This window comes from Hyla sarda, chromosome 4 (assembly GCF_029499605.1).
Source record: "Hyla sarda isolate aHylSar1 chromosome 4, aHylSar1.hap1, whole genome shotgun sequence".
Taxonomy (NCBI): domain Eukaryota; kingdom Metazoa; phylum Chordata; class Amphibia; order Anura; family Hylidae; genus Hyla; species Hyla sarda.
The window spans coordinates 99,652,137-99,677,416 of NC_079192.1; the positions used below are offsets into that span (position 1 = coordinate 99,652,137).

Consider the following 25,280-nt stretch of genomic DNA (forward strand, 5'->3'; position numbering starts at 1 on the left):
AGTGGGGTGGTTGTATTAAAAAAAAAAAAAAATATATATATATATATATATATATATATATATATATATATATATATATATACATATATATATATATAAATTTGATGAAAAAATGTAAAATTTTGCATTTTTTTTTTAACTTTGAAGCTCTCTGCTTATAAGGAAAATGAATATTCCAAATAAATGATATATTGATTCCCATATACAATATGTCTACTTTATGTTTCCATCATAAAGTTGAGATGTTTTTACTTTTGGAAGACATCAGAGGGCTTCAAAGTATAGCAGCAATTTTCAGATTTTTCACAAAATTTTCAAAATTGAAATTTTTCAGGGACCAGTTCAGTTTTGAAGTGGATTTGAAGGGCCTTCTTATTAGAAATACCACATAAATGACCCCATTGTAAAAACTGCACCCCTCAAAGTATTCAAAGGGACATTCAAAAGGTTTGTTAACCCTTTAGGTGTTTCACAGGAATAGCAGCAAATTGAAGGTGAAAATTCTAAATCTTCATTTTTTACACTGGCATGTTCTTGTAGACCCAGTTTTTGAACTGAAGGGGTAATAGGAGAAAAAGCCCCACAACATTTGTAACCCAATTTCTCTCGAATAAGGAAATACCTCATGTGTATGTCAAGTGTTTGGCAGGCGCAGTAGAGGGCTCAGAAGGGAAGGAGCGACAAATGGATTTTGGAGAGTGAATTTTGTTGAAATGGTTTTTGGGGGCATGTCACATTTAGGAAGCCTCTATGGTGCCAGAACAGCTGAAACCCCCCCCCCACCCATGACATATCATTTTGGAAACTACGCCCCTTAAGGCACGTAACAAGGGGTCCAGTGAGCCTTAACACCCCACAGGTTTTTGACGCCTTTCCATTAAAGTCAGATGTGTAAATGAAAAAAAAAATTCCCAAATTTACCATTTTAACAAAAGGTAATGGGAGAAAATGCCCACCAAAATTTGTAATCCCATCTCTTCTAAGTATGGAAATACCCCATGTAAGGAATTAAAATGCTCTGCGGGCAAACTACAATGCTCAGAAGAGAAGGAGTCACATTTGGCTTTTGGAAATCAAATTTTGCTGAAATGGTTTTTGGTGGGCATGTCGCATTTAGGAAGCCCCTATGGTGCAAGCACAGCAAAAAAAAAAAAAAAACACGTGGCATACTATTTTGGAAACTACACCCCTCAAGGAACGTAACAATGGGTACGGGGAGCCTTAACACCTCGCAGGTGTTTCACGACTTTGTGTTAAAGTTGGATGTGTAAATGGAAAAAAAAAATGTTCACTAAAATGCAGGTTTTTCCCCAAATTTTACATTTGTACAAGGGGTAATAGGAGAAAATGACCCCCAAAATTTGTAACCCCATTTCTTCTGAATATGGAAATACCCCATGTGTGGACGTCAAGTGCTCTGCTGGCGAAGTACAGGGCTCAGAAAAGGAGGAGCGCCATTGAGCTTTTGGATAGTGAATTTATTTGGAATGGAAGTCAGGTGCCATGTGCGTTTACAAAGCCCCCCGTGGTGCCAAAACAGTGGACCCCCCCCCCCCCACATGTGATCCCATTTTGGAAACTACACCCCTCACAGAATTTAATAAGGGGTGCAGTGAGTATTTACAGCCCACTGGCGTTTGACAGATCTTTGGAACAGTGGACTGTGCAAATGAAAAATTACATTTTCATTTTCACGGACCACTTTTCTAAAAATCTGCCAGACACCTGTGGGGCGTAAATGCTCACTGTACCCCTAATTACATTACATGAGGGGGTGTAGTTTCCAAAATGGGGTCACATGTGGGGGGGGGTGCATTGTTCTGTCACTATGGGGGCTTTGTAAACACACGTGGCCTTCAATTCCGGACAAATTTTCTCTTCAAAAGCCCAATGTGCTCCTTCTCTTCTGAGCATTGTAGTTCGCCCGCAGAGCACTTTACATCCACATATGGGGTATGTTCTTACTCAGAAGAAATGGGGTTACAAACTTTTTTCCTATTTTCCCTTGTGAAAATGAAAAATTTAGTATAACACCAGCATTTTAGTGAAAAAAATATTTTTTTCATTTTCCCATCCAACTTTAACGAAAATTCGTCAAACACCTGTGGGGTGTTAGGGCTCACTATACCCCTTGTTACATTCCACGATTTGGAAAAAAGCAGCTCAAACTTCAAGAAACCTACTGTAAACCCGCCAGTGTGAATGTACCCTGTACATTCACATGGGGGGGGGTAAACCTCCAGCTGTTTCAAGACTACAATTCCCAGTATGTACTGACAGACCGTGCATGCTGGGAGCTGTACTTTTACAACAGCGGGAGGCACACTGGTTGGAAAACCTTCAGTTTGGTTCTGTTACCTAACTCAGTAATTTCCAACCAGTGTGCCTCCAGCTGTTGCAAAACTGAGATGTAGTTATGCAACAGCTGGAGGTACGCAACTACAACTCCCAGCAGGGCAAGACAGCTGTTTGCTGTTTGGGCATGCTGAGATTTGCAGTTTTGCATCATCTGGAGAGTTAAAGTTTAGAGACCACTGCATAGTGATCTCCAAACTGTGGCCCTCCAGATGTTGCAAAACTACAAATCCCAGCATGCCCAGACAGCAAACAGCTGTGTGGGCATGCTAGGAGTTGTAGTTTTTCAAGATCTGGAGGGATACAGTTTAGAGACCACTGTATAGTGGTCTCAAACTGTAGCCCTCCAGCTGTTGCAAAACTACAAATCCCAGCATGCCCAAACAGCTGTCTGGGCATTCTGGGAGTTGTAGTTTTGCAACATCTGGAGGGCTACAGTTTGAGACCACTGCTAGGCAACTCACCGGCTTCCGTAGAATCCAGGGAGCTGCATCGCCGTCCTCTTCTGCCGCTGATCTCCATCACCGATCATCGCTCGGCTCCCCTTTTTAAATAGAAGTAATTTACAAATCTATTTAATGTTCTGGCACCAATTGATTTAAAAAAAAAATAATAATAATTCACCCGAGTACCCCTTTAAATGCCACAAGGATAAGGGAGGATCTTCACAAGAGGTGATGCTCAGACATTAGCCTCCCCTCCCTGTTGACAGTACACAGGTCACAGAGCATGCTGTGAAATCTCTCCTATTCCAGAGAATAGGGTCCGGGGCCAGTCTATTGTGTTTATGTACAGGGGGCACATCTCTAAATGTTGTTCAAAACAAATGAGGCAAGATTGTTGCCCCGATAAACTAGTGCAGGATATGATGAATTCCATATTTCTATGATACTAATTAAAAACATTTCTCAGCCATGAATATTCTATCTCTTGTGTTAGTACAGTTATTGTTCATGCCTAAATATTTTCCCTGACAATTACTGTTAAATGTAATAGTTGGAACATTTCTTTTTGCGTTTTATTTGTCCAATATGAAGGCTTATTATTTTTTTTTCTATTTATCCATTTATCTTCTTTAATTTTTAAAAAGGCCTCTTTAAAAAAGGAAGGAATCTTATTGGTTGCTATGGGTAACTGCACATGTTTTGATAAATCTCCTCATTAGTGTTTATGGCCAACTTTACAAATAAAGCATAAGAAAGGAGTAAGTTTAGTCACATGGCACCATCATATTATTATTATTTTTTTTTTTGCTGGCATAAAATGTGATTTGGCCCATCAGGCTCCATCCACGCTGGAGACTGTCTTTTTATTATTCTTTTATGTTATTTTTACAAGAAAACACACTGCATTCATGGTTTTTGTGACAGGTGTCCAACTTATACTGTGGTAGACAGCAGCAGGTTCTATTCATTTCAATGGCCCAAACGAAGCAACCTTTTCCAAGCATAAGGCTAGATATGAAATGGCCGTCACCCAATAGACTCCTGCCCAACCTGTGTGATTTTTTTACAAACTAAATGAAGTTTTAATTCTATAAGGGGAGCAGTGAGTGCCATCCTTTACTATTGTTATTCAGCTTTGGATTGAGCATGTCTAGTGAATATGTTGGGTTTTTGTGAAAATGTTGGCGGCACACCCCTTTCCTTTTCCCAACGGCCACGCCCCTTTTTCGAGTTTTCCCAGTAAAATGGAGAGTTGGTCAGGTTTTTTTCTTTTTTGGCATAATGAGACAGAATTCTGGCGCAATCTGGTGCACAACCTGACAAAACATGTCGGGTTTACAATAGTAAATCAGGGCCATTATGTTGCTTTCCTTGTGGCATGCCTGTGATGAGAAGGAGGGCACATCTGGAAAGTTATCTGTACAGAACAGGAAGTGGCAGCTTTATATTAGGCCTAGTGCCAGACTTCAAAAATAAAAGATTTCAGGAATTTTTTTATAACATAGATGGTAAAATAGTAAAAAAAAAAAAAAAAAAATCCAACATTTTCTTTAAAAATTTGTTTAACTTAAAGAGTACCTATCACCAAACTAAACTTTTAATATAATGTTCCTTATGTAATTATAAGACACTCTGCTATTTATTTGATGTTAAAATTCTCAACCTTTTTATATGTTTTTAACCTTTTAAGGATGCCGGGCGTATGCATACGCTCTGCATCCCGAGCCCTTAAGGACGTGGGGCGTATGCATACGCCCATGGGAATTCCGGTCCCCGCCGCTAGCCGGTTGGGGACCGGACCAGAATGCCTGCTGAAATCATTCAGCAGGCATCCCGGCACATCGCCGAAGGGGGTCCTGAGACATGCAATTCAGACATGCAATTTTCTACTATTCCGGGCTGATCGGGTCTCTGGTGACCCGATCACCCGGAAAATAGGGATGATCGGAGCTGTCAGTGACAGCCCTGATCATCCTGAGGGATGGGAGCGAGGTCGCCTCCTATCCCCTGTCATTGGTCAGAACTGATTCTGACCAATGGCAGGGCAGGACAGTGGATTGCCATGGCAACCCCCCGGTCTGCCCATCCCTGGATGTCGAGGGGAACGTGGGTAGAAGAGGGAGGCCGGTACCTGGAGGAGAAGATGCTGGGAGTTGTAGTTTTGCGACATCGGGAGGGTCACAGTTTGGGGACCACTTTTACAGTGGTTCCCAAATGGTAGCCCTCCAGATGTTGCCAAACTACAACTCTCAGCATGCCTAGACTGCCCAGGCATGCTGGGAGTTGTAGTTCTGTAACATCTGTCCCTTCAGATTTTGCAATTTTCATGAAATGTTTGAAAATTGCTGCTCTACTTTGAAGCCCTCTATTTTTTTCAAAAAGCAAAAATATGTCCATTTTATGATGCCAACATAAAGTGGACATAGTGGGGGAGATTTATCAAAGGATTTAGACTGTTTTTTCCTGTCTAAATTTGTCTCACAGAAAGTCGCAGTCTAAATATGTGCGACTTTTCTGGGACTTTTGCTGTAGAGGATTTTTAGAACATGATGCATGCAAGTCTATTTTAGACGGAAATGCATTGGAAAATGCATTGGTGCTGAATTTATCAAGTGCGACTTTTGTGCGACAAGTCGCATCTGCCCAAAATACGCTGAAATGTCAGTCCATGTTGGAGCAGGTCTAAATGCAGTTTAAGCTGTAGACCCTGAAGTCTGAGCACAGAATTTATCAAGGGCTGTGAGACCTTTGATAAATTAGGAGCACAATAGACAGGAGACTACCACATACGCTGGTCTATAAGCATGCCCAGAATAGACTAGATTAGTAAATGTCCCCCATTGTATATGTGAATCAATATATCATTTATTTGGAATATCCATTTTCCTTACAAGTAAAGAGCTTCAAAGTTAGAAAAAATGCAACATTTTCGAAATTTTCATGAAATTTGGGGATTTTTCACCAAAAAAGGATGCAAGTAACGCCGAAAATTTACCACCAAAATAAAGTAGAATATGTCACGAAAAAATATTCTCAGAATCAGAATATTCGGTAAAAGCATTTTTGAGTTATTAATTCGTAAAGCGACGGTGGTCAGAATTGCGAAAAAGGGCTCAGTCCTTAAGGTGAAAAAGGACTGCGTCCTTAAGGGGTTAATGTGATTGAAAAAAATGGCCACTAGGTGGCTCAGTTCTGTTCTCTGCCACAAGTCAAAAAGTTAGTTTGGTCTCCTCCCAGCCTGGGAGGAAACCAAACTCAGGAAGTGCATGCGGGGAACGCCCCACTTTCTCATGCCGGGAGCTCAGACAATGTGAGCAAGGAGAAAGGTATGATACACAGCTTTTTAAAGCAGGAGGGGTGTTAGGAGTAGTTAGGGAATATAATTTGAGTTAGTTTAGAAAATATGGTTTGACGACAGGTACTCTTTAAAAAATCAATCTAAACAAAAGGTCATTTTCTGATGATATGTTCCTTTTAAAGCGCCTGCAATATAAAATCCTAGGCTTCCCTTTGATGACTACATTGAAGACTGACCTATGCACAGCAAGAGGATGAAGGGAGTGATGTCATGGCTAAAAACGGCACACTAACATGTCATTCTTAATATGTATAAAGCCTGGTGACAAGCACCATATGGCAACAATGGTGGTGATTAGTAGTTGTCACTCAGTGTTCATACCAGTGTGTGGGAGCTGTAGTTTTAGTCAGTCATTTTCTTAATAAATGTTTCCTAAGCAGACAAGTTTTTTTTATCTTTATTTATGTAACTTCTTGGAGTTTGTCATCTTAAAGGGGTATTCCAGGAAAAAAACTTTTTTTTTTATATCAACTGGCTCCAGATTTGTAAATTAATAGAAAAAAAAGAAGGAAATGTGCAGCTCACCAAAAATTAGTTGAGGTGTATATATGGTATAGTACTTACACCAAAAAAAGTACAATAAGATTTAAAAAAGAACAAAATATTGGGAATCACCTCAAAACTAATATCAGATAAACCAATACATGATGATTTTGTACAAGAATGAGGAAAGGGTCAATATATTCAGTACCCGGAAACGCGTCTAGAAGTGAATTACCGCAACAATACCGCATCTATATTTGGGACTCTATTCTACAAGATTGATACTGATCCCCAATCCAGCCGCTTGGTCCCATTTTTCCATCTCCATCTACTTTCACCAGCCTTTCCATCTTTACCAGCATTTCCTACCTGGCTGATGTCAGACGCTGAGACTCTCCACGAGGCTATACTACCTTCTCAGCCACATTCTCCATCTTTGTGAATAGCGGTTTTCCATCTGATCTGTGGCAGGCGGTCCAGCCGCGGGAGCGCACGCCAGCGCTTATTACAGTTCTTCAGCTGTATTATCCATTTCTGTGAGTAGCGGCTTTACACCCGGTCTGTGGTAGGCAGACCAGCCGCAGGAACACACGCCAGCGCTTATTACAGCACACCAAGTCTCAGTCGTACAGTACAACAAGTCCCAGACATATACGGAGGCTGACTATAATTTTGACCATCGGCTGGTAAATATATATTTCTTACATTGCTGTCTAGATATGGGACACTGAATATATATTTATATACATTCATCACTATTGCGGACTGTGATTATTTCTGGACTAATAAATGCCGGACTAGTGGACTTTCTGATATCCCTATAGAGCAGTATGATTGTTTTATATTATTATATTTTAAACAATTATTTGCCTCCCCACAAGGGCCCTTGAATGGGGTCCGACGAGGATCCGGTAGTTTAGTGGAGTTTAGCAGACAAAAAAAATAGTGCATGCACAATTTTTTCTCCACTAAACTTCCATCATTCAGACGGAATTGCCGACGGAACTATGATTAGTGGATTCCAACGAAAATGTGAACGAGGCCTTAGACATTGACATAACAATGACATGGCCTACCTCCTGTGATTGCAATAACTTATAGTTTAGGAAATCCATAAATGCAACAAACAATACCTGATTTATCCATAAAGATAATTTAGTTGTTTCACTGTTAGTAATGTCCCTGGCCAAGAAGACATAACTAAAAAGAACGAAGCTGATGTCCACAGTGCTGGGATTCTGCTCCTTGTGGAGTTTCTGTGTTCATCAAAAAGACATAACTATTTGGCTACAGACTGTTGTGTCACTAAAATGTATTTTCAGTGAGACTAGACAGAAACACTAAAATAAATCATGCCTATATTTAGTACACATTCCTTACAGCATAAATCAGGTCTTACTACCATTTTATTGACACTTATTTGTACTAGAACTAAAATGCAAGTGTATCTAAAAATCAGGGTTTTAAACATTACCTATCATTTCAAAAGATTCTCAAAAACCTCCATGGTTTCCCTTGATTAACCCTTTAGAATGGTAATAGGATAAATATACTGCTCTCACTGCTGTTATTGAGCCCCTAAGACATCATGGTGCACAGCTATTTCTTATTTTCTCCATTTCAGGAGGTAGAACCAGATCTGGGCTGTTTACCAGTAGTAAACACACACACACACACACACAGTTACTTCCTCCCTTAGTGGTCTGACCAGTCAAAGCACAGTACCCTGTCCTTATTGCTGTGCCATCACATAGTGCAGGGGGAGGGTGGGAGTGCTCTGGACAGCATGACCAGTTTGACGGTGGGTCAGTAATGGTGTGGGGTGGCATTACTTTGGGGGGGCGCAGTTCCTGCAAGAGGAAGGCATTGATGCTATGGACTGGCCTGCCCGTTCCCCAGACCTGAATCCAATTAAGCACATCTGGGACATCATGTCTCGCTCCATCTACAAACGCCACGTTGCACCAGACTGTTCAGGTGTTGGTGGATGCTTTAGTCCAGGTCTGGGAGGACATCCCTCAGGAGACCATCCGCCACCTCATCAGGAGCATGCCCAGGTGTTGTAGGGAAGTCATACAGGCACGTGGAGGCCACACACACTACTGAGCCTCATTTTGACTTGTTTTAAGGACATTACCTAAAGTTGGATCATCCTGTAGAGGGGTTTTCCACTTTGATTTTGAGTGTGACTCCATATCCACACCTCAATGAGTTGATAAATTTGATTTCCATTGATAATTTTTATGTGATTTTGTTGTCAGCACATTCAACTATGTAAAGATGAAAGTATTTCAAATGATTAGTTCATTCATTCAGATCTAGGATGTGTTATCTTAGTGTTCCCTTTATGTTTTTTGAGCAGTGTATTTTCAGGTAACAATTTATAGTCACGTGTTGGGTGTTCCCACATGTTTACTCTGGGTTCATCATACTGGGTACAGAGATGGAATATCTGTAGGAAAATAGCAATTTTTATTTTTCACACATTGCATTACATCCATTCCTGGAAAATAATTTTATGAAACACCTGTACCATCAAAATGTCCACTTCACCCCTGTACACATTCCTCGGGGGGCGTACTTTGTGTGTAATGTTTAGTTTTTAGTTTTTTTCCCCTCTAAATGTATGAAACTTAGGCCTCAAATGCAAACAGCGTTGTAAGACTCCTGAGCCTCATCGTATTTCAAAACAACAATTTAGGGCCACATATGGAGTATTTTTATAGTCAAGTGAAATTGCTTTACACATTTTAAAGGGCTTTTTCTTCTTTTACCATATGTGAAATAAAAAAATTGGGGTTACATCAGAATTTTAGTTTAAAAATTGTAAATTTTATTTTCACTGCCCATTGTTCCAAAATTGTGTCACTCGTTTGTGGTATGTTAATGCTCATTGCACCCCTTATTCCATTCCTTGGGGTTGTAGTTTCCAAAATGAAGTCACATGTGAAGGGTTTCCACTGTTCTGGCACGTTGGGGACTCTGTGTGACATGGCCAAATGGCGCTCCTTCCCTTCTGAGCTCTGTTGTGCACCCACAGAGCACTTTATGCCCATATATGGGGTACTGTCATACTCAAATTGTTATTTTCTTCCTTTTACCCCTTGTGCAAATGAAAAAAAGTCTTTACTCTGAGGAAATCAATTTGTGACGGAATGTGTGGGGCAACTTTCCTCCTTAACTATGGGCTATACTCAAGTTCAGACTGGGTGACTTAACCTGTTGGGGACCACGGGCGTATGGGTACACCCTTGCACCCTGGTACTTAAGGACCAAGGGCTTACCTGTACGCCTGCAGGAATTTTTATCTCCACCTCTAGCCGGATGGGGATCGGACAGGGATGCCTGCTGAAATGATTCAGCAGGAATCCCATGCAAATGCCTGGGGGGTCCTGAGAGTTGTAGTTTTGCAACAGCTGGAGGCACATGGGTTGGGAAACACTGAGTTAGGAAACAGACAGTGGTGCGGAAACTTTGCAGTAGTCAGTTACCTAACTCATTGTTTCCCAATCTCAACCAGTGTGCCTCTAGCTGTTGCATAACCACAACTCCCAGCATGTACGGTCTGTCAGTGCATGCTGGGAGTTGTGCTTTTGCCCCCCCCCCCCCCCATGTGAATGTACAGGGTACATTCACATGAGCAGGGGCTTACAGCAAGTTACCTGCTTCAAGTTTTAGATGTGGCAAATTTTCCGCTGCAGCGAGAAACTCACTGTAAACCCCCGCCCGTGTGAATGTACCCTAAAAACACTGCACTAACCCTAAATAAAGAGTAAAACACCACATATACAGTATACCCTTACACTGTCACTCCCCCCCCCCCCAACAAAAATTAGAAACGTCTTGTATGTCAGTCTTTCCAAAACGGAGCCCCCAGCTGTTACAAAATAACAACTCCTAGTATTGCCGGACAGGCATTGACTGTCCAGGCATGTTGGAAGTTTTGCAACAGCTGGAGGCACCCTGTTTGGGGAAAACTGACGTACAGTATTTTTGGTGGAGGAGGCAAGTGTAACACTTGCATCTGGGTACACCCCTATGAAAATCCCTAATTTAGACCTCAAATGCGCATGGTGCTCTCTCACTTCAGAGCCCTGTCGTATTTCAAGGCAACAGTTTAGGGCCACACATGGGGAATCGCCGTACTTGGGAGAAATTGCGCTACAAATTTTTGGTGGCTTTTTTTCCTTTTACCTCTTATGAAAAGGTAAAGTTGGGGTCTGCACCAGCATGTTAGTGTAAATTTTTTTTAATTTTCATTTCACTTTTCATTTCATAAGAGGTAAAAGGAAAAAAAAAGACCACCAAAATTTGTAACACAAATTCTCCCAAGTACGGAAATACCCCATATGTGGACGTAAAATGCTTTGCGAGGCGCACAACAGAGCTCAGGAGTGAGAACGCACCATGTACATTTGAGGCCTAATCTGGTGATTTGCCAAGGGGTGGCTGCTGACATTAACGGAAAAAAATAAATACCTACATGTGACCCCATTTTGGAAACTTCACCCCTCACGGAACGTAATAAGGGGTAAAGTGAGCCTTAACACCCCACAGGTGACTGACAAATTTTTTGAACAGTGGTCCGTGAAAATTATGAATGTAATTTTTCATTTGCACAGCCCACTGTTACAAAGATCTGTCAAACTTCAGTGGGGTGTAAATGCTCACTTCACCCCTTGTTACGTTCCTTGAGGGGTTTAGTTTCCCAAATAGTGTGCCATGTAGGGTGTTTTTCGCTGTTCTGGCACCATGGGGGCTTCCTAAATGAGACATGCCCCCCAAAATCCATTTCACCAAAGTTCACTCTCCAAAAGCCCAATGTCGCGCCTTCCCTTCTGAGCCCTCTAGTGCATCCGCAGATCACTTCACATCCACATATGAGGTATTTGCTTACTCGAGAGAAATGGGATTTCAAATTTGGGAGACATTTTCACCTATTACCCCTTGTGAAAATGAAAAATTTGGGGTAACATAAGCATTTTAGTGAAAAAAAAAAAATATTTCATTTTCACTTCCAACTGTATTGAAAATTTGTCAAACACCTGTGGGGTGATAAGGCTCACTGTACCACTTGCTCTCCAAAATCCCATTGTCGCTCCTTCTCTTCTGAGCCTTCTAGTCCACATATGAGGTATTTCCTTACTCAAGAGAAATTTGGCTACAAATTTTGAGGGGCTTTTTCTCCTTTTACCTCTTGTAAAAATAAAAAATATGGGTCTGCAAGAACATGTTAGTGTAAAAAATGAAGATTTTGAATTTTCGCCCCCACTTTGCTGCTATTCCTGTGAAACACCTAAAGGGTTAACAAACTTTCTGAATGTAATTTTGAATACGTTGAGGGGTGCAGTTTTCATAATGGGGTCCATTATGGGGTATTTCTAACATAAAGACCATCAAATTCACTTCAAAACTGAACTGGCCCCTAAAAAATTCAAATTTTGAAATTTACTTGAAAAATTGGAAAATTGCTGCTGAACTTTGAAGCCCTCTGGTGTCTTCAAAAAGTAAAAACATGTCAACTTTATGATGCCAACATAAAGTAGACATATTGTATATGTGAATCAATATATAATTTATTTGGAATGTCTATTTTCATTACAAGCAGAGAGCTTCAAAAATGCTACATTTTAAAATTTTTCATGAAATTTGGGAATTTTTCACCAAGAAATGATGCAAGTATTGACGGAAATTTACCACTAACATTAAGTAGAATATGTCACGAAAAAACTATCTCGGAATCAAATTCATAAGTACAAGCATCCCAGAGTTATTAATGCTTAAAGTGACAGGGGTCAGATGTGCAAGAAATGCTCTGGTCCTTAGAGTGAAAATGAGCTCGGTCCCCAAGGGGTTAACTTATATTTTGTCCTTTGTCTTGTGCACTTTATAATGTGGATATTATTTAAATATTGTTCCGTAATGTGGCCATTTAGCACTGTGTACTATCCCAGTCTCTTGGCAATGCAGTGTTTCAGACACAGATTTTTCTTCCGTCCACTCATATTCATTTATTGTGCACTATTATTGCATATATTTATAACTAGTAGCTATTGAGTATTAGTCTTTCATTTATTTGCATGTTACATAGGTCTATGCTTATTGTTGCATTTAGGGTAGTGTGATATATTTTATTAATCCCTTTAGGCAAAATCAGGTACATGTATGTGGTGATAACTTTAAGCTGTCACAGCGCCGCCGAGCGCTGTGATAGTTTATTGAGGCTGGCTGTGCTGCACAGACAGTCCTCCCTGAAGCTAACCAAGGACCAATTGCAGCGGTCCCCGGCCGGCGATCACTGCTATTGGTCCGTCAGTACAGACGGACCAATAGCAGGGATATTATAGGAGTCTCCTCCTTCCCCCTCTCCTCCGTCACTTCATACAGTGAAGTGATCGGTGGTGAGGGGGGCCCCGATCCTGAGTTAACCCTGTAGACACTGCAGTCACTGTGACCACAACGTCTATTAGGGTAGCAGAGGGAGGGAGCTCCCTCTGTCACCGATCGGCACTCTGCAAAGTGAAAGCAGAGCGCCGATGGATGCCATGGCAACTGGAGGCCTGACAGTGGCCTCCGTTGTCATGGCAACAGGAGGATCAGTCACTACCAAGGTAGAGACTGATCTATCCTATGTCTGTCAGTGTAAAACTGACAGTCATAGGTATAATTCAATAGAGCACAGATGTGTAATCCATTGAATTTTGTGTATAATCGTTAAATCGTTCGGGGAATAAATCTTGAGTTGCATTTCTTTGTCAACACCTACTGTGTTGCAAAAAAAATTTGATTTAAATGAAAAATCGTCAAAAAAAAATGACATTTTAATGATCTGTCTCCATTTTGCTTTCATTTCTGTGAAATGCCTTAAGGGTTAATAAACTTCCTTAATGTCATTCTGGCTACTTTAAGGGGTGCAGTTTTTAAAATGGGGTGATTCATGGTGGTATCTAACATACAGGCCACTCAATTCTACTTTAGAACTGAACTGGTCCCTGAAAAATCTGATTTTGAAATTTTCTTGAAAATCTGGAAATTTGCTGCTAAATTTATAAACCCTCTAACATTCTAAAAATGTAAAAGAATATTTACAAAAAATGCTGGGAACATAAAGTAGACATATTTTAGATGTGAATTAATCATTAATTTGGTGCAATATGACTATTTATCGAACGAGCACAAAATGTAAAATCTAGAAAAATGCTAATTTTCATTTTTTTTGCAAAATTTGGGATTTTTTTTTACAAAAAAACGTATTATATCAATAAAAATTTACGACTAATGTAAAAACAATCTCAGAATCGCTTTCATAAGTAAAAGCGTTCCAAAGTTATTACTAAATAAGTGGACACATGTCAGATTTTGAAAATTTGCCTTGGTCATTAAGGTCAAAACAGGCTAAGGAGTAAAGGGGGTTAAAGGTGGAAAACTTTTATTTATTTATTTATTTATTTTTTTAATGAACTGGTGCCAGAAAGTTAAACAGATTTGTAAATTACTTCTATTAAAAAATCTTAATCCTTTTAGTACTTTTTTGCAGCTGTATGCTACAGAGGAAATTCTTTACTTTTTGAATTTCTTTTTGTGTTGTCCACAGTGCTCTCTGCTGACACATGATGCCTGTATCAGGAACTGTCCAGAGCAACATAGGTTTGCTATGGGGATTTTCTCCTGCTCTGGACAGTTCCTGATACAGGCATCATGTGTCAGCAGAGAGCACTGTGGACAACACAAAAAAGAAATTCAAGAAATAAAGATTTTCCTCTGTAGCAAACAGCTGCTAAAAAGTACTGAAAGGATTAAGATTTTTTAAAAGAAGTAATTTACAAATCTGTTTAACTTTCTGGCACCAGTTCATCAAGCACCCCTTTAAATGCTATAGCCAGATGTTGGCATGCTTGTTCTTAATTGATTTTATATTTTTTCCTTATACATTTATAATAAAAGTTATTTTGGTATTTTTATGTTGGCGGTTGTGCACTTTTTTCCTTGCTGTCTCTTTTTTTGGTAATTTCTATACTGTATCTGCAAGGTATCTGTATCTGCACCCATGTTTCCAATATTATCATGGGTGCCCATACATGTATTGGTGTTATTAGGCATACACAACCCTCCTTACAAGATTCACCCCGCCGATAATCCCACCCATTACTTAACAGCCACTAAAATTAGGTTCATGCCCATCTGACTAAATCCTTGAATTGTCAGACAAACTATAAAAGCTTATTTCCCAGGAAAGGAAGGCTGTATTAAAAAACTGTAAAAAAAAAAATAAAAAAATTTTATAGATATATTTGGTATCGCCGCGTGCGTAAATGTCCAAACTATTAAAATAAAATGTTAATGATCCCGTACGGTGAACGGCGTGAACGAAAAAAAAAAGTCCAAAATTGCTACTTTTTTAATACATTTTATTAAAAAAAGAAATTATAAAAAATGTATTAAAAGTTTTTTATATGCAAATGTGGTATAAAAAAAGGACAGATCATGGCGCAAAAAATGAGCCCTCATACCGCTTATACGGAAAAATAAAAAAGTTAGAGGTCATCAAAATAAAGGGATTATAAACGTACTAATTTGGTTAAAGAGTTTGTGATTTTTTTTAAGCGCAACAATAATAGAAAAGTATGTAATAATGGGTATCATTTTAATCGTATTGACCCTCAGAATAAAGAACACACGTCATTTTTACCATAAATTGCACGGCGTGAAAACGAAACCTTCCAAAATTAGCAAAATTACGTTTTTCGTTTCAATTTCCCCAAAAAAATAGTGTTTTTTGGTTGCGCCATACATTTTATGATATAATGAGTGATGTCATTACAAAGGACAACTGGTCGCGCAAAAAACAAGCCCTCATACTAGTCTGTGGATGAAAATATAAAAGAGTTGTGATTTTTAGAAGGCGAGGAGGAAAAAATGAAAACGTAAAAATTTAATTGTCTGAGTCCTTAAGGCCAAAATGGGCTGAGTCCTTAAGGGGTTAATGATAATCACCTTTTTGGGGGTTGGTCACAGGTCCTCTGTGTAACACCTTGTGCTCTGGCCGCAAGCACTTGCCGCGAGCACATTGTCCCTCTCTCCCCTGCTGCTGGCGGGACTGGAATGTTATTCCATGTTATACTTTATTACTGTACAATTTAACAGGTGTATGAGTTATTATATGTATGAAATGTTCATTCTGGTATGTCCTGTGGCATTCCTGACTTGACCACCAGATGACCTACCCTATGGGTTGCAGACAGGCTCCCTGTCATCACCTGACTAGTGATGTCATGTCTCGACGGACTGTACCCTGGGAAATGCCGAGACCTGAGTAATTTTGTATGCTGCTAAAAATAAATATTGGGGGAAAATCACAGAAAAATTGCCAGACCACCGTCACACACAGGTATAGACACTACATTATGAACTACACTAACTTTACAGCCCCTGTAGCATAGTCAAATAAAAAAATTCCTGGAATACCCCTTTAAATGGGTACTTTGGTCCTAAGACATCTTATCCCCTATCCAAAGGATAAGGGATTAGATGTTTAATCGCAGGGGTCCCGCAATCTCTCATGCAGCACCCACCTGTCTCAGCTGCACAAGCGATGATCGCTCCGTGTCTGAAGACTCACGACCACGGGGCCGGAGTATCGTGACATTGTGACTCTCCCCCCTTGTGATGTCACGACCCGCCCCCTCAATGCAAGCCTATGGGAGGGGACGTGACGGCTGTCACGCCCCCTCCCATATGCTTGCATTGAAGGGGCGGGACATGACGTCACATGGTGGCGGGGGTGAGGTTTGAGGTGGTCATTTGTGTGTGTAGGCAAGTGTAAGTTTGTCAGCAAGGTATCTGGTTGTGAGGCTCAACTTAGTCTGCAGTAGGGGAATTCTCCTGTGGGATGGAACCCTTGGCCCTGTCTTATTCATATCCAAAGCCAGAGCCTGTTATAATCTCATGTGGCACAGGTCCCATGTAAGGCTGCTACATCTGCACTCACTATAGCTAATTTTTTTTATGAGAACTATAAAAGCTATTTATGAGAGATCTTTGGTTTTAAGTGTTTACTGGCAACATAGATGTCAGTATCAGTAATACTTCAATTTTGCTGTAACCCCATTTGGTTTGTGAACTCCTCAAACAGATTTACTTATGTGTTCCAACATTCCTAAAACAATGCTCCAACTTTTCCGCCTATGATCTGTTATACTATTAACTTACATAATTTAAACTCTTGACAAGCGGATATTACAAGACCAATAACTATTTTTCCATACTTGCAACCTAAAATGGAATAACCTTAAAGATTTTATAATCTGAATGAAATGAACGGAGGATATATAATGTTCCTAGTTCCTAATATAACATGTCAGGACCAAGGTGCTGCACAAGCATGGAATTTGTCTTTGGCAACGTCTTAAGTTGATGGTCGGCACAGTCTTCTATACTAGACATGGCTATTAGAGGAAATTAAGGGAAACAGGTAGGCATAGCAGTGCATACTAAACAAAGTTGTTTGATTTACAGTAGATCAAGATGATATAAGTAGAATTCTTTACACAGTAAACACAAAATCACAGAAGCACATTACAAGCACTAAAATATATGTATTTTAAAATGCTATGTTGCTATAGAAAAAATTGTTCTTAGCATATGTGGTATCCCGGTACCAGATTGCATCCGCTACCTTCTGGTGAGGTCCCCAAAGTCAGAGTCCCTAGTTACTAGTGGGGTCCTCATGAATAGTTAGCCCCTTGTCACCCCTTTTATAGTTAAAACTATTCAAATTCTAAGTGTATATATGTATATAATGTATACTTACCTGGTTGTAGCGTCGCAGGACCTGCGGGTCACGTGATGCATTCCAATACTCTATGGTTATGGTTCAAAGACCTTTGGAGAAAGTCAGGTGATCGCCCACCATGCATTGTAACGGTGAGTGACAGCTGACTCGGACCAATCCAAAACGGCCCTGCCCCTGCCCATATAAGGGAGCGGTGGCCATTACTCGTTCTCTTTCCTCGTGGGCTGCTGATAGAGGAGGATCTGCGCAGCTGTCGTCAGCAGTGACTAGGCCCAAGCCTTGCGGCAACGGCCATCTTTCAAAACTGTGAGTTACCTCAATCCCTCTTAAGTCTGCAAGATCACCAGACCTAAACAGACCCCTAAATCCGGACGGATCTCTGCATCTCTTCTAATTCTGATAATCCTTTGGATAAGCTAATGGTCGCGGCATCTGTCAATCACTGCCATACTACATAGAGACTGTATTGCTAAGACTGTTGCTGTTAATTGGATGTACCGCAAGTACTTCAATAAAGTTGATACAAGTTCCAGTTCATCCCTATTGTGGACCTTCATTCATTTAAGCACGCACCTATCGTTTCTGGGAAGGGTGGCGATAGGCTGAAGATTTACCTCAGCGTATTAACCCTCACCCTGGCGTCACGAGTGACAAGGGTTAAATTAACCCCTCATATACCGAAGCAACACCCCAACTACACTACACTAGTGTTGCTCGCGAATATTCGCAATTCGAATATTATTCGCGAATATCGCATATTCGCGAATTCGCGAATTTCGCGAATATAGCGCTATATATTCGTAATTACGAATATTCGTTTTTTTTTTTTTTCTTTTTTTTTTTTCTTCACAGTACACATCACAGTGATCATCCCTCTCTGCTTCCAGCTCGTGTGGTGTAAAGAAGGCTCTAATACTACTGTGTGAGACTGGCGTGCGAAAATTCGCATATGAGAAAATTCGCATATGCTAATTTTCGCATATGCGAATTTGCGCGTATGCTAATTTTGTATTTGCTAATATTCACATATGCTAATTTTCGCATACGCGAATATTCGCATATGCGAAAATAAAACGAGGATATAACGAATATGCGAATATTCGCGAATATATGACGAATATTCGTCCATATATTCGCGAATATTCGCGAATTCGAATATGGCCTATGCCGCTCAACACTACACTACACCCCCAAGGCCCTACCACACATACTATCTGAACAAATAATGTATACCATTCCACCACAGTAAGGTGACCTCATGGACATGGGGATTTAACCTTGGGATCATGGCTTAAATTAATATTTTATGATTTTTCCCATTTATTGACTTGCCAAGATTTCTGTTGTTGTTTTCCTGCAAAAAAATATATATCCACTATTATTTTGTCATATAGCAACAGGACCTTGAATTAACAGGACTACAGGCTGTTGTCACATATCATGTGCAATTGATAGGATAACTGCACACACAATTATTTGACCCTTATTTTGGTCTTCACTTTAGTCAATAGTTTTACCAAAACCAGGAGTGGTCCAAAACACAGAAAAAGGTGCAAATCTTTACATTGTAGTTTTTCTCTGTGTCTGTCCACTCCTGGTTTGGGTAAAAAAAATACTCCACAAAATGACAACCAAATACTTACGAAAATATAGTTGTTCGCACATAGCCCAACTTCCCCATCCTAATCCATTATCTATTTGTACACTGCTCTAAAAAATAAAGGGAACACTTAACACAACTCCAAGTCAATGACACTTTTGTGAAATCACACTGTCCACTCAGGAAGCAACACTGATTGACAATCAATTTCACATGCTGTTGTGCAAATGAAACAGACAACAGGTGGAAATTATAGGCAATTAGCAAGACACCCCCAATAAAGGAGTGATTCTGCAGGTGGTGACCACAGACCACTTCTTAGTTCCTCTGCTTCCTGGCTGATGTTTTGGTCACTTTTGAATGCTGGCGGTGCTTTCACTCTAGTGGTAGCATGAGACGGAGTCTACAACTCAACAAAGTGGCTTAGGTAGTGCAGCTCATCCAGGATGGCACTTCAATGCGAGCTGTGGCAAGAAGCTTTGCTGTGTCTGTCAGCGTAGTGTCCAGAGCATTGAGGCGCTACCAGGAGACAGGCCAGTACAACATGAGACGTGGAGGAGGCCTTAGGAGGGCAACAACCCAGCAGCAGGACCGCTACCTCCACCTTTCTGCTAAGGAGCAGGAGGAGCACTGCCAGAGCCCTGCAAAATGACCTCCAGCAGGCCACAAATGTGCATGTGTCCACTCAAACGGTCAGAAACAGAATCCATGAGGGTGGTATGAGGGCCCGACGTCCACAGGTGGGGGTTGTGCTTACAGCCAAACACCATGCAGGACACTTGGCATTTGCCATAGAACACCAAGATTGGCAAATTCGCTACTGGCGCCCTGTGCTCTTTACAGATGAAAGCAGGTTCACACTGAGCACATGTGACAGATGTGACAGAGTCTGCAGACGCTGTTGAGAACGTTCTACTGCCTGCAACATCCTCCATCATGACCGGTTTGGCGGTGGGTCAGTAATGGTGTGGGGTGGCATTTCCATGTGCTTGCCAGAGGTAGAGTGACTGCCATTAGGTACTGAGATGAGATCTGTAGACCCTTTGTGAGACCATATGCTGGTGTGGTTGGCCCTGGGTTCCTACTATTGCAAGACAATGCTAGACCTCATGTGGCTGGAGTGTGTCAGCAGTTCCTGCAAGAGGAAGGCATAGATGCTATGGACTGGCCTGCCCGTTCCCCAGACCTGAATCCGATTGAGCACATCTGGGACATCATGTCTCGCTCCATCCAGTCGCTCCACAGACTGTCCAGGAGTTGGCGGATGCTTTAGTCTAGGTCTGGGAGGACATCCCTCAGGAGACCATCCACCACCTCATCAGGAGCATGCCCAGGCATTGTACGGAGGTCATACGGGCACGTGGAGGCCACACACACTACTGAGCCTCATTTTGACTTGTTTAAGGACATTACATCAAAGTTTGATGAGCCTGTAGTGTGGTTTTCCACTTTGATTTTGAGTGTGACTCCATATCCAGACCTCCATGGGTTGATGAATTTGATTTCCATTGATAATTTTTGTGTGATTTTGTTGTCAGCACATTCAACTATGTAAAGACGAAAGTATTTCATACGATTAGTTCATTCATTCAGATCTAGGATGTGTTATCTTAGTGTTCCCTTTATTTCTTTGAGCAGTGTATGTAGAGGATATACATCTAGAACAGGTACAATAACACAGCCCTTTCACGTCTGTATAAATACAAGACTATCAGGCACACTCCAGTTTTTTGGACTGCAAGTTGCTCCCATGAAGGTTTTGTACCTTCACATTGTCTAGCAGGGTTATCAATACTTCCAGTGTTAGTAGTATACAGAATATATCATATCAGACTAAGAAACACCATTTAGTAGACTGTGGAAAAAGTCGTTTTCTTGTGCAGGAATTGACTAAGCCTCATAGGACTTTATGAACTGATTGAAATCAAAGTGCACAACAGGTCATTGACAGAGGGAATAGATCATTGCCTATCAGGGCTTTTCTGCTTTTGCAGTGAGGATGGGCTAGTTACAGAATAACCAGGAACCTAGGGTCAAAGACACAAAAGGAATCAAAAAGATATTGCAATCGCAGATAAGCCGGGTTGTATGCCAAGGGCACTGGGCATTCCTACCTCGAAATATAAAACACTGAGCACAGCTTGCCAGTCTGCCAATGACTTGTAACCTATTAGGACACTCTGTGAAGGTATGTGCTAGATGTATGTTTATTCTAAATGTTTAGAGAGTTCTGTGTATATATATGTTTTATATATATATATATGTTTTATCATAATCTTATATAATGTGATCAAACTATTTTGAGACTTTTAAGTGGTATAACTATAAGGGTGCAAAGGGGTTGCAGTCACACCCAGACTTTAGGGGTCCTAAAGGCCTAAATTTTACGTAAGATAGAACCAATGTAATAACTGGCACATGATAGTTGGGGGGGGGGGGGGGGAGTTTGCCACCTAGACAGTATTTTACCATTTTGACCACCCTGCCGTTATTTCTATATTAAAAGTACCGGCAATGCAATGCAATGGCCGGTGTTTATCCAACCAATCCTCCAACTCCGGGAATGTTACACTATTACCTATACCAGTGTTTCCCAACCAGAGCGCCTCCAGCTTTTGCAAAACTGCAACTCCCAGCATGCCCGGACAGCCGTTGGCTGTCCGGGCATGCTGGGAGTTGTAGTTTTGCAACTGCTGGAGGCTCATCTGGTTGGGAAACACTGCCCTATACCATGTACTACTATATAGTCCAACATGCTGTGAGTTATAGTTTTGCAACAGCTGGAGGCACCCCTAGTTGGAAAACACTGACCAATACTGTATGCTACTGTATAGTCCAACATGCTGGGAGTTGTAGTTTTTGTTTGGGGCAGATGGCTGAGCCACAGGCTGTATCAGGGCATGCTGAGAGTTGTAGTTGGTAACTAGCTGCAACTCCCAAATTTAATTTAAAAAAAGCGATCAAAAAGTCACATCAAAACAAAAACGGTACTGTTAAAAACTACAGATTGGGGTACTAAAAATAAGCCCTCATTCAGGCCCGTATAAGCAGAAATAAAAAAGTTTTATAGGGGTCAGAATAGGACAAAATTTCCCCTGCATATATGTATCCTGTGATGTTACGCATACATAATTCATTATGCAAATTAGCATGGCCGGTATGTTTTTTTCAAGAAAAGTGGCAACCCTAGGGGGGGGGGGAGGCTGTTCCAGATTTTGCTAAATCTTCTTGTTATCGTAATATTTTACAGTACAAACACTGGGAGCCTTGTGTAAGGGAGAAATTGTAGATGTGCTGCGTATAGCAACCAGTGTGTTAGAGGAATAATGGCTGTGTTGTCCATGGCTACCTGTATTTTATAGAAATAATAGTTGTATGTAGCAACCAGTGTATCAGATAGCGATCTAGATTCTCGTAGCATCAAGATCGGATTACATTTTCGAAACGCCACTAGACTGTAGTTTATTGCAATAACAAAAAAGACAGATACATAGGGGGTATTTATCTTTCCCTGCACTGGCATAAAGTGGGAAAAATGCTCAATATTTAAAAAATTTTTGTCGCAAAGCTCTTTTATTTTAAAAACAAATGTTGTACAAAAAATGTTGTACAAAAGAATAACACAAAGCAATTTTAGTCCTCTGTACTAGAGATGAGCGAACTTACAGTAAATTCGATTCGTCACGAACTTCTCGGCTCGTCCTAGGAAAGAGTCTCCTAGGACTGTATCCACCTTTTCCAGCCCACCAGAGCACCTGAAAGCTGAACTAATTTATGCAGGATAAGTCTTCAACTGCTGAGCCGAGAAGTTCGGGACGAATCGAATTTACTGTAAGTTCGCTCATCTCTACTCTGTACTGATGCAGGGAATGATAAAACTCCCCCCCATGAGTTACTATATCATAGGATACATAACCAAGGATCTGTCACATGGGCTCAGTTTCTTTTACCAATAAAGTTTATAGTTCTGGTGACTCAGATCTCAGAGGCTCAGGCTGCAGCATCTGATAACAATCTGGTACGGAAAAACAATTAGGCGGACCTTCTAACTGGCCTTATATATATTGTATTTCCATTGTAAAGGAGCCAGCTATTTTGATTATTATACAAGAACACATGAAAAAAAAGATTTGTGTAGCAATTTGCAATCAAACCACAAAAGGGTCCAAATTTTCTTGGCCTGGACCTGTACTGGAGGCAGGAACAAGAGTTTCCAAAGACATGATGGCTACAAAATGAATTAGTGGTTGTTCAGAGTAGAGAGCCTTGGGTGCTGCCTTTGCATATCCCTTAGGAGGCCATTTTTTGCAGTAATGCAAAAGTAGAAAAAACACTGTATCCCAGTCAAAGAAGTAACAAATTGTGAATATTTGTAAATCTAAAATAGGAGTTGTTTATTGTAAATAAAATAATAAATTAAATATAAAGGAAACAATTATGCGGGAGTAGCATCCGCCTTCCTCAAATTTATGTCAATTTGAAGAAGGGGGATGTTACTGCCGAAACGTGTAATTGTTTCCTGTATATTTTGTTTATTATTTTACAATTAACAAGTCCTATTTTCGATTTATAAATATATCCAACTTGCTACTTCTTTGATTACTATTGAATTGCTCCATAACAGGACAGATTACCCCTATCCAGTGACTTCCTAGCTGAACAGCTATCTCCTGATTTGATACCCTATTTCTAGGGTTAATAGGCGATTTTTCATCTACTCCAGGTGAGCTGCCATTTTAAAGCGTGGTTATTCTCTGGACAGACTCAATACAAGGGTCTCTATACGTTTGAGTAATACATGAGGCACTGGCCTTGTTTTTTTTTTTTTTTCCCCTATAAATTCTCTACAGTAGTCTGCATTTAAAGGCCAATTTTCACATTGCAGTATTGTGGTCAGTGTTTTGCATAGGAATTCATATGTCAAAAGCAGTAGTGGAACCTATAGTAAGATAAGGTAGATTTGCACATCTGTCTTGTTTTAGATCCATTCCTGATTTTAGTTTATAATTACCGATGCAAAATACTGATCAGAACAACTCCTCTGTGCTCTCTCCTGTCTGATAGCACTCATCTGTGCTCTCCACTGCCTGATAGGACTCCTCTGTGCTCTCTCCTGTCTGATAGCACTCCTCTGTGCTCTCTCCTGTCTGATAGGACTCCTCTGTGCTCTCTCCTGTCTAATAGTACTCCTCTGTGATCTCTCCTGTCTGATAGTACTCCTCTGTGATCTCTCCCGTCTGATAGTACTCCTCTGTGCCCTCTCCTGTCTGATAGCTGTCACGATGCCGGCTGGCAGGTAGTGGATCCTCTGTGCCAGAGAGGGATTGGCGTGGACCGTGCTAGTGGACCGGTTCTAAGCCACTACTGGTTTTCACCAGAGCCCGCCGCAAAGCGGGATGGTCTTGCTGCGGCGGTAGTGACCAGGTCGTATCCACTAGCAACGGCTCACCTCTCTGGCTGCTGAAGATAGGCGCGGTACAAGGGAGTAGGCAGAAGCAAGGTCGGACGTAGCAGAAGGTCGGGGCAGGCAGCAAGGATCGTAGTCAGGGGCAACGGCAGAAGGTCTGGAACACAGGCTAGGAACACACAAGGAACGCTTTCACTGGCACAATGGCAACAAGATCCGGCAAGGGAGTGCAGGGGAAGTGAGGTGATATAGGGAAGTGCACAGGTGAACACACTAATTGGAACCACTGCGCCAATCAGCGGCGCAGTGGCCCTTTAAATCGCAGAGACCCGGCGCGCGCGCGCCCTAGGGAGCGGGGCCGCGCGCGCCGGGACAGGACAGACGGGGAGCGAGTCAGGTACGGGAGCCGGGGTGCGCATCGCGAGCGGGCGCTACCCGCATCGCGAATCGCATCCCGGCTGGCAGCGGAATCGCAGCGCCCCGGGTCAGAGGATGTGACCGGAGCGCTGCAGCGGGGAGAGTGAAGCGAGCGCTCCGGGGAGGAGCGGGGACCCGGAGCGCTCGGCGTAACAGTACCCCCCCCCTTGGGTCTCCCCCTCTTCTTAGAGCCTGAGAACCTGAGGAGCAGACTTTTGTCTAGGATGTTGTCCTCAGGTTCCCAGGATCTCTCTTCAGGACCACAACCCTCCCAGTCCACTAAAAAAAAAGTTTTCCCTCTGACCTTTTTGGAAGCTAAGATTTCTTTGACAGAGAAGATGTCCGAGGAGCCGGAAACAGGAGTGGGAGGAACAGATTTGGGAGAAAAACGGTTGAGGATGAGTGGTTTGAGAAGAGAGACG

At 41.4% G+C, this 25,280-nt stretch overlaps 1 protein-coding gene across 3 annotated transcripts in view; it reads left to right on the plus strand.

Moving 5' to 3' along the window:
* The window catches only part of SLC51B (solute carrier family 51 subunit beta), a 53,461-nt gene that overhangs the window by 899 nt on the left and 27,282 nt on the right, over positions 1–25,280 (plus strand). The window contains exon 1 of one of the 3 annotated variants that reach the window (XM_056571744.1): positions 17,671–17,740. The exons of 1 other annotated variant lie outside the window; for it this stretch is intronic. The gene's annotated coding sequence lies outside the window, so the exon portion shown is untranslated. Of the gene's footprint in view, positions 1–17,670; positions 17,741–21,088; positions 21,223–25,280 lie in introns of those variants that run through there. One more of the 3 variants, XM_056571741.1, reaches the window with a different exon arrangement.